Here is a 12,643-nt window from a genome sequence, read left to right on the forward strand (position 1 = left end):
TCTATGCTTTTCTCTGGCTAACTGACAGATGTTATGGTTATTACTTTTAGTGTGGAGCTTAGCTTGTCCACATAATTCTTCTGTTAAATGCAATGTTGACATTTTAAAGGGAAGCATTATATTAAGCTTTCGCCCTATTCTTATTTAAGCTCTAATAATTGCTATTCTTATATGTTATTCTCAAAAAATCACTTTAACTGTTTGGGGGCTTGCTGATGAATAAAAGTTTTGGATTTTGGGGTTCTAAGATGAAGTCTTATTTGCATTCCTATAGAAGTAATATTCTTTATGAAAGTTTTTGCTCTAACTTGTGTTTTCCTGTTCTGAAATTTTGAATAAAATTCTGATTATTATTCCTTAATGGACTTAATATCTTCCCCAAATCTGTGATTATCCTTTTGTATAGGAAATGATTTTCCAAGTAACTTCACAAGCTTGTGCTTTAATTAACTTCAGTTAAAAAAAAATAAACATGAAAACATTTTGTATTTTTTACTTGGCTTCAAAATTAATTTGAATAAATATTATTGCCTTAAAATGTGATCTAAAAATGAAACCTATCTCTACCTAAAAATGAAACCTATGAGTAGTACTTGTAGAAAGACTAAATCATTTAAACCAGTGACTTAAATCAAATTACTCCATCTGTTACTTTTTTTAATGCTTGGAAGCTAAAATATATGCTTCTGGGTTTATACATATTTGCATGTCTTAAATATAATTTGATACTAATTGTGGATCAAGAGGGAATATAAAGGCAATTGAGGTGTACCAGAATAAAGACGATAAAATGGTTTCAGGTCTTACATGGTTTAAGATCTTTAGAAGTTACGTGTGACGGTAGAAATTGAGAGTTTATTCTCATTAATAGGATTTGTACTTATAGAATTTAGTGAGACTACTATTTTTTACATTTTCCATTGCTGTGATATTTGAGACCTAATTCTACTTTTAGCCTGGCTTCACATGACCTTATTTCTAGTGCAAGAGCCCAGAGCAGTTTCTCTGTAACATTAGATTAGAATATCCAAATGGATCTATTACTGGGGTGGAGAAATCTCAATTTAAGATTCAGACAGAGGAAACAAAACAGCTAGTCTGATGTATTTACATTCTGTACTTCCCAAAAGAACACTCCACTTTCTAACTTCTTACATTGTTGTTCAGTGCTATTCATTCAACAAACTTTCGAAGGTTGTCTTTGTCAGGCATTGTCAGGATAGAGTGATGCAAAGATGAATGTCACAGGCCCTGTTCTAAAGTATCACTAGCTAGTATAAACTAGCAAAAACAGAGTGAGCTTTCATAAAAGCATTGACAGTGCAGCCTGGGAAAGCTGGGGTGGGGGGCGGCGGTGGGGGTGGGGAAGCTTCAAAGAGAAGGGGCATCTTGTGGGATAGCAGAAGAGCTGGAGAAAGCATCTTTGAACATCGGAAGTAAGATACTACCTCCTCTTATAATCCAAGGTTACATACTCTCATAACACTGTGCACCTCTCCTTCATTGCAGTTATTTCAATGTGTATGTTCAGATTTTGGTTTTGTGATTAAATGATGCTAGACTGAAAGTTCCTTGAGGACACCACAATGTCCATTTGTTGTTACTATTATACATCCCAGCGACGACACATATAAGATGCAGGACAAATAAGTATTGAGAGGGAAAATAAAGTGGGTGGGCAAATTCTCAGAAGCATGACTGGTCATTTTTTATCCAATGTTCTCAAGTGAGAGAGCCACAGAATGTGAAAAGCATTCCTCTCACCAAAGGGGACTGCCTGATCTTTCACAAGGTATAATTCATTGAACTTTTCTGTGGCCAGAATTAACATTTCCCTCCTACCCTCTCTCCTTATGAGATAAATCATCCATTTACCCAGATTTCAACCTTTTGGTTACCAATTCAGCCCCTTGGATCACACTATGAACACCTTCCAGTAACTAGAAAGGTCAGTTGAAGGAGTTTAATGGCCATGATACCTCGCTCACTGTCTGTTGCAAGCAACATAGTTTATGGGAGATAAAGTTCTCAGGGTGTTCAAATTAGCTTGCTAAAAATCTAACTCTATACTAAATAAAATTCCAGTCTAATGTAGCAGACAAGAAAGCCTCCACTGTGAGAAAAATGAAACTGCGGTTTGGGAACTTCTGGATTATCGCTGAGGAAAGAGAAATCCTTTATATGACATTTCTGATACGTCCTCCAAATTGTTCTCCCTGGAGGTTCACCCTGGTCTCGCAGCCTAAAGCATATTCAAGTTCGCAAATATCAGAGACACCGAAAGTCACCCGACACCCCGCCCCGTGCGTCCCAGTGGAGTCAGCAAACAGAGATTGATTTCCGCAGCTCAAGGGGGAGGAGATCTAGAGGAATTTTGACACCACCTCCGTTGTGGTTAAGCACAGCGCACTGGCTGGCGTCATTCAGCCCTCGTGCGCAGGCGTACTAAGGATACACTCCCCCTCCCCTTCCTGTGCACGCGCTCGGAGCCTGCAACTCTCGCGAGAGAAGCGAGATTTATTCCTACGTACCGGGCCGTGCTGCTTATGGCGGCGCTGGAGAGGGGGCGCTGAGCTGTTGGGGTGAGTACGACCTCAGGGTCCAATTGGGGGTAGCAGGAAGCCAAGTTAAGGGCGGATGAAAAAATCAAGACAAATGGGAGAGACCTTTGAGTCAGGGTGGGCACTCCTAGAGCTCCGGATAGATAACATCTCGCCCTGAATCCCCACCCCGGGCTTTTCCACCCGTCCCCCGTTCAACTGTCTAGGCCTCACATCAGGCTGTAGAGCCGAAGTGAAGATTGGAGGCCAGGCGCCAGCGCGTGGTGGTGCTGGTGTCTAAAGTGGGGGGAGGGAGCGAAAATGGAGGCTCCGACCGCAGCCAAGATGGAGGCAGGGGTGCGGGGCTCGGGCGCGGAGGCTGCTGGGAGTTGTAGTCTGGCTGTTTCCCCCTCTGCTGCTTGGTGGGAGAAACGAGAACTACAAGTCCCGGCGGGCGGGGCGAGGGGGTGGTGGCGCGGTCCTTTGTGTGAGACTGGAAGAGGCGGAGGCAGAGGAGAGCGGCCTACTCTGACTCTGGACACTATAGTTTCTTAGCCATCACCTGCTTGCGGATCTGCCTGCCAGTACCAGAGCGCAGTGCGGCAGTGGCCCTTCCTTTGTGTATGAACTGAGACCCCGCTCCATCTAAGTTGCTTAGAGACACCTCCTTTCTTCGGCCACTTCTGGCACGCTAGCCCAGCCAAAGTGTCATCTTTATTGCTATTCACCCGGAGCTGTTTATCTTCGGTCTCAACCCCAGCTTCCCCGTCTAACCCTCTCCTTTAGCTTCTTGAGAAAGAGAAGCCTCTGAACTTAGGCACAGGGCTCTCACCCCGCTAATTCTGGGGTTAAAACAAACTATTTTGAGAGCTCAGTGGCGTTCTTCTTACCACCTTCTCTGGTTCTTATGGTGTAAGAGCCTGGCCCATATTGTGCAATGAAAGGCTGACTTCGTCATTCTGTGTAGTTTTTTTAGAGCTCTGGTCGCAGACACTTTGAGGTTCTTACCATTCTATCCTAAGTAGGAAATCTTATTGCCACTAAGAAATCTTAGTTCTTTGTGCTTTAAGGTTTTCCTTTGGAAACACCCGGATAGCTCCTCCCTTGCTTAACTTACAAGTAAGGCAGGGAACACTCTAAAACAGCCTTCATTCCGCAAATACAAAAGGCTGAACGTTGTTGTCCGAGGTAATTTCCTTGTTTTGCACCTACAATGAGCGAAAGAATGTGGTCTTCTTAAACAGTTGGTAGACAAGATAATAAAGCAGGAGAGGACGCCCAGAGATCCTGTGATAGTTAAATCTTGGAATATTTCCTGTGAGAGATCAAGCTTTTTATCAGGATGGTGTGAACTGGCAGCTTTTGACTAGAGCTATTAATCTGTAAAATGTAGAGATCAAATTATTGGCGCAAATATTAAGTTACTCTGTTTAAAAATGCTGAGTAATTTTCATTTTGAGTTTCTAGAAGGTGAGCATTTTCAATACTACATTGAGGGCCAGTATAATGCCTTGTGTCATTTTGGTACTAACCAATATTGGGTATTCATGGTGTGGGTCAGGAGGGGGTTTATATACTTAAGCAGGCATAGGCTTGAGTCATAAAATCTTGAAAAATTTTCAACCTTGTTTTGTTTTTTTCCTTTTAGCCATAGGCCCGAAATAAAAGAGATGGTAGTGGTTTGAGTGATTTTGCAGCTGCTCTGGATGCTTACCATCGAGATGAGTATTTATAGCAGCTGAGTTGAAAAGCAAAGCATTTGAGGCGCAGAAGATAGGTTTTCCTTTTTTGTAAATAAGTTCTGACTTAACAGGTATGACCTTTAGAGTTTGGTTGAAAATTCTGGTAAATTCCTACCAAATAAAAAATGAGAATGTGAAAACTGACTTGTCCTGCTTTATCTTACTCCTATTTTCCCTTCTCTCCACTTACACACGATGTAGGGCCAACATTTTTAAGATTATTTTTTTCTTTCAAATTGTAAAATACAGAACAGAATTTACCGTTTTAATCTTTTTTTCAAGTGTACAGTTCATTAACATTAAGTTCATTCACATTGTTTTGAGGACCATACTTTTAACAAGGTAGTTTAAATATGGAAATGCTCTGTGGACACATTTTTAAGGAGTTGAACTTGAGGACTGTATTACAAAATAAAAATCTTGATCTTGTAAAATACAAGGTATTGGTTTATCATCTTCTTCTCAAAAAACAAAGTGGGAACTACTTTGAGATCTTTAACCCAAACTGTCTTATGGAGAGCTCTAACTTGTAGAATTTTTCATAATAGAGAATTACAGCTAGAAGAATTATAACTATTCTTTAAGACTTAATAGCTGGAATGTCTTCAGTGGTGACATTGCTGTGTTGGGAGTAACTTGTTTTCTTGAATCCCATCATTTCTTGCTGTTAAATACTTTCTGCCAAATTACGATTTTTAAAAATTTCTTTGTCTTGTATTGGAGTGTTTTCCACTTGCATGTGTGAGTGTCTAGTTAAAAAACTGAATAATTCAAAACTTTTTTTCCATTTACCTAGATGTTTCTCTTGTGCTACATTATTTTAGAGGTATTAAACGGAGTATGGTGCATTGAAAGATTATTTTGGGAGCATTATATGTCCTTTTATACTGAGGTAAAACATTAATGTATAGTTGAAAATAAATTCAGCAATTTATTCACATTGAACCTGTGGACTATCCATTGGTTTGCAGTTGCTGCTGGTATATAACCAGTTAGTTGTTTGGACTTCTGCTTCTTGGATGTAATGATAGTAAGTGTAAACTGCCAATTGCAAGCTCTTTCTCTGGGCAGGTTTGCTACGTACTGCTGCTTCTTATCAGCGAAGGTCTTTGGCCAACGGCCTTACATTTGCTTTTGCTTTATTGGGCATGCCAATGCCTTTTCCCCGTAATTAGTCTATACCTGCCCTGGCCAGTGTGGTAGCCACTAGCTTTGTGTGGCCTTCATGCCCTTGAACTGTGCACAGTTCTGAATTGAAATGTGCTGAAATATAAAATAAGCATTCAATTTCAAGGAATGTTAAAAACATGTCAGTTGCCTGTGGGAAGTGATGACATTCGGATTTGGCTAAATAAGATAATTAAAATGAATTTCACTGGTTTCTCTCAGCATTAATATGATTACTAGGATATTTTTAAGATCCATATATGACTTGTACAATATTGCTGTTGGACAGTGCTGGTCTGCACTGTTCTCATGTTTGTGTCTGGAGCATTTCTTCAGCTTCTTTCCACACTGCCGTTTGTCCTATTTCAAAGTATTAGTGTATATAAAAGAAGTTAAGTGATGGGAGGGTATAATTGTAAGTGTCTAGTAATCACAATTGTTTCTACTACAGTGAACCTATACAAAAAGATAGTTGCAGCAATTTGATATTCTTTTATTTCCACTCAACATGGTGATAAATTGTTTTGAGGGAGGTAGTTATCTAAATTTTTATCACTTTCCTTAGATCCCAAAGTGAAACTGAAAACTTATATAAAATTAAACTTGTCTTGAGTTACTGCATCAAGAAATATGAAGTGAGGGGAAAAAAAGAATTGTGAACTTCGGAGTTAAGGCAGGAATGAGTATTGGTCATATAAATCAACAGATAGCCTTTTCAGTTCCCTGCTGTCTATTTGGGTCTTTGCTGTTGTTTTCAATGAAACTAATTTGAAAAGAGTGGATTAGGTGGAGAGACTTATTAAAGACTGGTTTATCATTTCTTTAACATTCTTCCCAAGTGAATGCTGTACACACTTTGAGTATAATTTGTCAAAATGATAAACTAGGTTATATGATAACATTTTAGATGAAGTAATGCTGTAAAAATGTACTGGTTCAGCATATGTATTATTTTAGTACCTACTATGTGCCTGGCTTCAGCTAGCTCTTTGAGATAAAGCAGGTAACTAGAGGAGACAGTAAATAACAAGACAGGTGATGATAATTTTAAGGAAGGTGAAATAGGGCATGACTGTTTGGATTTTCAGTTCAAGTAAAAGATTTGGCGTTAATTGCTAAAACAGCAAGGCATAGTTGTTGATAATTAGTGGTGATAGTGTTCCCATACAGAGCAAAGGGAAAGAAGTTAATTACCTAGTGGTCAGGAAGACTCTCAGATCCACATTTAAATTTCTCCTTAGTTTTTGCGGGTTTTTATTTTTTTTTTTTTGGCCACACTGCAGTATGTGGGATCTTAGTTCCCTGAGCAGGAATCAAACCCACGCCCGCTGCAGTGGAAGCAGAGTCTGAACCATTGGACCGACCACCGGGGAAGTCCCCTAGTTTTTAAAATTAGTGCTCTGTATAGCAAGTGTCTGGGGGGCAGGGGGGTACACTTAGGATTAAAGCAAAATTATTTGTCAGTACCACCCATGAATCTAATAATCTTGGCATGAGTGAATAGCCAGTTTATTTCAATTCCAGGTGGATGTCTGTCTTCAAAGAAGAGGTTACTTCTTGGTTGGATAATTAAGACTATCCAATTCAGTAAAAATAAAGTTTTTTGCAGTTGGTAGAACAGTATACCAACTTGAATTGTCTTTTGCTTATTATCTATCATTGTCTTTTTGCTATATTAGTTTCTGCTGTGGAAAGTTAGCAGTACCTAGTAAGGTGCTAAAGTGGGCTGTGGTAAAGAAATAAACTTGAGTTTGTCTCTCAGAAATTTGAAGCATATTAAAGGGACATGATACATAAACCTGTAAACCAAGTGCAGAAATGATTTGGTACCAAAAAGAATGATGCCAGCAGTGGGAGTTATTGCCTCCTTTAGTGGGAATTAGATAATCTGTGCTAGAATGGTCAAGAAGGGATTTTTTTTTTTTGGTAATATTTAAGATGACAAAATATATACTTTGTGGCAAGACCCATATGCACAAAGACTAGAATTCAGAAATCTCCCAAGAGTTATGTTTTAAGAATTAGGAAGGAAAATGCACCAACCTAGAAGAATTGGAGAGCAGAAGAAAGATGTAAAGTAGAACAAAAAACACCTTGAGTGGTGGTGGTTAAATGCTGGCTGGAAGTCAGAAACACCTTGGGGAAATGGGTGGAGGAGGAAAATATCCCAGTGTCTAGGACCTAACCCCAGTTAAATTCGAATCTCATGTTGGGATCCAGGCTTTGATTCCCCGCACACCCCCCACCCCAAGTTGTCCGGGTGCGTCGGATTTGCAGTCAGGATTAAGAAATTCCCATTTAGAGTGCTGGGAAAGTCACTGAGGTTTTTGTTGAAGGAGATGAGTGAGATGAAATTGGAATTTTAGGTCAGTCAGTCTGGTAGTGTTACATGACAGAATGTGGGAAGAGTTGATACTGAAGTTAGCAAATGTGTTGTCTGACTGGATAAATAGGTCATTGAGAACAAAAGATGAATATAAAAGATAACTTGAAACATTGATAAGACTTGCACCATTGGGTGTGTAGATGGAGAGGGAGGACTCGAGGGTCATTACAGAAGTGGCCCTGAGTCAGGCCAGTCAGATTACTGTTTGAGTGGGGACTGGACATAGGCTTCCCAGTGATTTGAGAACCATTGCTCAAAGAAGTGTCTAGTCTGGGTAATAGCTGAATGATCCAAATAAAACTGAAAGATTGAACAGATGTAACATTTGATATTTGAAGTTACAGTATAAAGTCATGGAATATTTACCCAATGGTGGTAGATCAGCTGTTACTGACTTTTCATTTTGCATTGTAGAAACTGAAATTCAGGGAGGTAAAATAACTTTGTTTGTAGCATTTACTGGTGATTAGTATTGTGCTCTCCTCCTCTAAGCTGTTTTACCAGCTCTGACCTCACCTTGTAGTCATTCTGATTTCTGATGTTCTTCAAATATACTGTCCATTTCTCCACATATCTAAAACCAAATCCTTCTTTACTTTTCCCTGTATGTCATTTTGGTTAACAGCGACATTTTAGCTAACATTTGAGGCACTGCAAAATAATCATTTTTGTACAGCTAATAAAAGCACTATTTTGTGGTGAAATAGAGATTTCATTTCTCTTTTGTTTTCTTCTCAATTGTTTCTCTTCTCAAGACATTTCTTACCTGCTTATGGCAACAACTCAAATGAGATGTCTGTTTCCTTCATGAAGTCATCTCATAGGATTTCAGGACTTCATACTGTTTCATCAAGAACTAACGCTCTCTGTTTCTTGTTATATATCAAGTTGAAATGCTTCATAATCTGGCTCTGATACATCTGTCACACCATATATCTCATTTTCACTTTAACCCAGCACTCTGTTCTAGCCAGGCTAGTCTATTGATTCCTCTGAAACAACAAACCACACTTGTAACAGTCATTCACAAATAAAGCTATAGAAAATCAGGTATAGAAAATCAAATACATGGTCTCTGCTCTCAAGGGACTTATGATTTAATTGCATATTCTGGTTTGGTTTATGTTGTAGTTTACGCCTAGGATACTCAACTGTTTTCTTTTTCTCAAAAATCTGCCTATTTCTCCTAATTAAGCTGAAATAATGCCACCTCTTTAAAAGCCTCTGACCATGTAGCTTTAATGCCCAGCTAGTGATGAATAAACCATAAATAGTATTTCTCAAATAGTATGTCAGTAGTAGATATCCATATATTAGTTGAGCAAATTAATTTTGGACATTCTGTCCTAGGATCTAATTTTTTTCTCATGTGTAACTCTGTTTTCAATAAGAGTATAAATTCTCTGATGACAGGAAATTCGTATTGTCCACAGTTCATAACACAGTGCTAGGTAGTTATAAAACACTACATTAAGTAGAACATTATATGACTGAATTTGTGGGGAGGGCATATCAATAAAGAATGTGAAATAATTTCAGGGTTTGAGTGTACAATACCACAAAAGATATCCATTAACACTTGAGAGATTGCTTAAGTGATGAATGTGTATGCCTCCAAGTTTTCTGCATTGCTTGGTTCTAAGTTAATGAGATGAGCTTTTCTGTTTTTACTTAATGTCTTAATTTCTTATCTCTAGTATGAAGTGTAACAGAACAGACTTTACCACCTGAAACTGCTGCTTCAAGTTCAGATCAGGCAAGGAACAAACCTCGAAACAACCAACAAGACCAAAGAAGAGTACACTTAAGTTGAAGACACAACACTTGATCTGAAACAAGAAGTTTGTGCCTACTCAACAGCTTTGAAAGAGCACTTCCCAACGCTGCTAGTAGTCTTTGTTTTCTTCAGTGCTGTGCTGTGACATTGCCCGGTGCAGCAGCAGTTGTATTCTTTATTAGCTTGATAGATCGTTTTCTCTCGCTCTTTTTTTTTTTTTTAATACTAGCAACTTTCATTCTTTGAAACGTCTGCTGAAAAAGAAGAATCAGCAAATACTACTGAAAGTGCAATATTTGATTATCACTGCGAGGTAGGTTTATCGTTTCCTATTGGCAAGAGTTAGTTTATAATTCTGGATTTCCTAGTTATTTAGTTAAGTATAAAATCTTAATCTACTCGCTTCTAAAAGTATTCTGAAAACAGTTTATATTTTTCAACTCTTTGTCTGAAAATATCAACACTAGTTTATTTTATTTAACTTAATTGTCTTTTCTTAGATGAGGACAGTATTTATGGCCAGAACTGGGATTTTTTTCACCCAAGATGATATTTATTCATATATGCAGGTCTCTTAATTTGTTGGTCTCATAGAAAGAGAACTCCATTGGTACTATTTAGAAATTAGGGCTTCAGAAAGGAAAGCCCCTTGCAGTCTTGTTTGAGGTAATCTTGGGTAAAGAAAATCTGCAGGAAAAGGGATGTTTGAAGGTGAGTAGTACTTTGTTAAGAGAGAGAATGGTCTTTGGTAGAGATATAGAGATAACTGAATGAACCTATCTGGGGAGATCTGAAAGCCCATGATGTATATTGAGTAGTCCGTTATGAACAGAGTAGAGAATACAGTTTTATGGGGCAGAAAGAGTAACTGGAAAGGGATGCTTGCCGGACAGTTCTAGAGGGCCCACTATATTTGGCTTTATTCTTCAGGAAAGATACCAGCTGTTTATAAGCAAGGACTTAGTGGATTTTGTAGTTCAAACCTGAAATAGTTTATTAATTCAGATTTTAAAGTTATATATTCACAAGTGTATCTTTAAAAGACAAACGATACTGCTTTTAAGGGATAGGTTGACAACAGGAAGATGTGTTACAAACAGTGGACAGAGTGGAGGGAAGATAAAAGCTAGGGTAAAGGCTGAGAAAAAGGTAGACACTGCATGTTTTAATGGTAGAAGTAATAGTACTGGTGACCAGTTGAATGTGAAAATGAGGCTGGAGGGAATTAATTTAGTCTATCCAGTTGTCCAAGTTAGAAACCTTTGTTCATAGAAATAGAGAAGTTCAAGTGGGGACTTGTGGAAATCTATTTTGTTTGTAAGATAGTAATCTAAAGTTGAGGAAATATTGTAGTATGAAATGCTCAACAGTGGTGGTTTGGGGGAGGTAGGATTGTGAAGAGCAGTTGTTCCTTTTAAATCTTTAGTTTCTAGATTTTCTGAAATCAGAAATAAAGACTTGGAATTGAGAAAGGAGTCATCACTTTATAGGTAATTCAGGAAGAAATGCCAAAGAGAAGAATGTTTAAAGAAGTAAAGGTAGCCAGGAAGGCAGACCAAGGAAGATAATTCCGGGGAGCACTTGGTAGTAATCCTTGTGTAAAATGCACGCTTTTCTGGCAGCTCAGTGGCGACAAGCTGCCAGCAGTGCAGGAGGCGAGGGTTTGATCCCCGGGTCCGGAAGATCACCTGCAGGAGAAAATGGCTACCCATCCCAGTATTCTTGCTTGGGAAATCCCACGGATGGAGGAGCCTGGTGGGACACAGTCCGCGGTCACAAAGAGTTGAACACGACTGAGTGACCGAGCATGCATGCATTGATCAAATAAGATGGGGAATGAAAACAGATCATTCTTAGATTGCTGTCTTACAAAAGCTTCATTACTGTTTCAAAAAGCACCTGGACCCATATCTACAATTTATTTAAAGGTTGAAAGCTTAATTGTGGTAATCACCTTACTGTGAACCAGCATTATTTCTTAATTTAGAACTACCAGTAATACCAATTTATTTAAATTACCCATAAACAGACATTTAGTTACTTAGTTTTAAGGCTATTTTACCACTTGCTTTTTCTGTTTGTTTCTTCCTCCCTCCTCGTTTGACTTTTTAAAAATAATTTTAGACTGCTACCAGTTGTGCTGAGTTAGATAAAATAATGGAGATTGAAATTGCGCAGCTTTTATCTTTATTCAGAAGGGTAAAAGACAAGATGCTAGAGCTTTGGTTGCCTTGGCATGAATTGTAGAAATGGATTTAAAGTAGAAATGCTTTTTGTCTAATCTTTGTATTCTTTTTACTCTAGTAAGCAGTTTCGTTTATGATACATAGGCTAAGTACTAATACAGTAAGTATTTACAAACAGGCAAATGAGTGGGGATACTGACATTAAAACATGCTCTCATTGCACAGTTGTGAATTCCAGTTAAAAGGAGTGCAGCTAACGAAACAGATTTGGCAATGCAGTAGATCACAGATGCTTTTTAATTTAATTTTTATTGGAGTATAGTTGGTTTACAATGTTACATTGGTTTCTTGCTGTACAGCAAAGTGAATCAGGCATACATATACACATATCCACTCTGTTACAGATTCCCTCCCCATTTAAATCACCACAGAGCATTGAGTAGAGTTCCCTGTGCTATACAGTGGGTTCTCATTAGGTATCTATTTTATATTCAATAAATAGTAGTGTATATATATGTCAATCCCCGTGTCCCAGTTTATCCCACCTTCCCTACTCCCTTGGTAACCATAAGGTTACTCTCTATATGAGAACCACGTTTAAGAGATGTTTTTTTTGTTTTTGTTTTTTTAAGACAGTTTAGAGTAGTACATAATTAGGAGTGAATAAATATTGAAGAATGGGATTGACCCTGAAAAATACCAAAAAAGAATAAGGTTTATAAGAAGTTTGATTGACATGTAAAGATAGACGTGGATTGTTTGGGTGAGTATTTTGATCAAGACAGTTGAAGATGACAGAAGGAAAGCAAAGCTAGAAACATTAAAAGAAAACTAAAGCCCCCAGT

At 38.3% G+C, this 12,643-nt stretch overlaps 1 protein-coding gene across 2 annotated transcripts in view; it reads left to right on the plus strand.

The window, feature by feature from the left end:
* The first annotated feature begins 2,445 nt into the window (after positions 1–2,445).
* CSDE1 (cold shock domain containing E1) overlaps positions 2,446–12,643 on the plus strand; it is a 35,289-nt gene continuing 25,091 nt past the window's right edge. For both annotated transcript variants that reach the window (XM_052636483.1, XM_052636484.1), the window contains exons 1-2: positions 2,446–2,582; positions 9,533–9,925. The gene's annotated coding sequence lies outside the window, so the exon portion shown is untranslated. The remainder of the gene's footprint in view (positions 2,583–9,532; positions 9,926–12,643) is intronic.

This window comes from Budorcas taxicolor, chromosome 3 (assembly GCF_023091745.1).
Source record: "Budorcas taxicolor isolate Tak-1 chromosome 3, Takin1.1, whole genome shotgun sequence".
NCBI lineage: Eukaryota > Metazoa > Chordata > Mammalia > Artiodactyla > Bovidae > Budorcas > Budorcas taxicolor.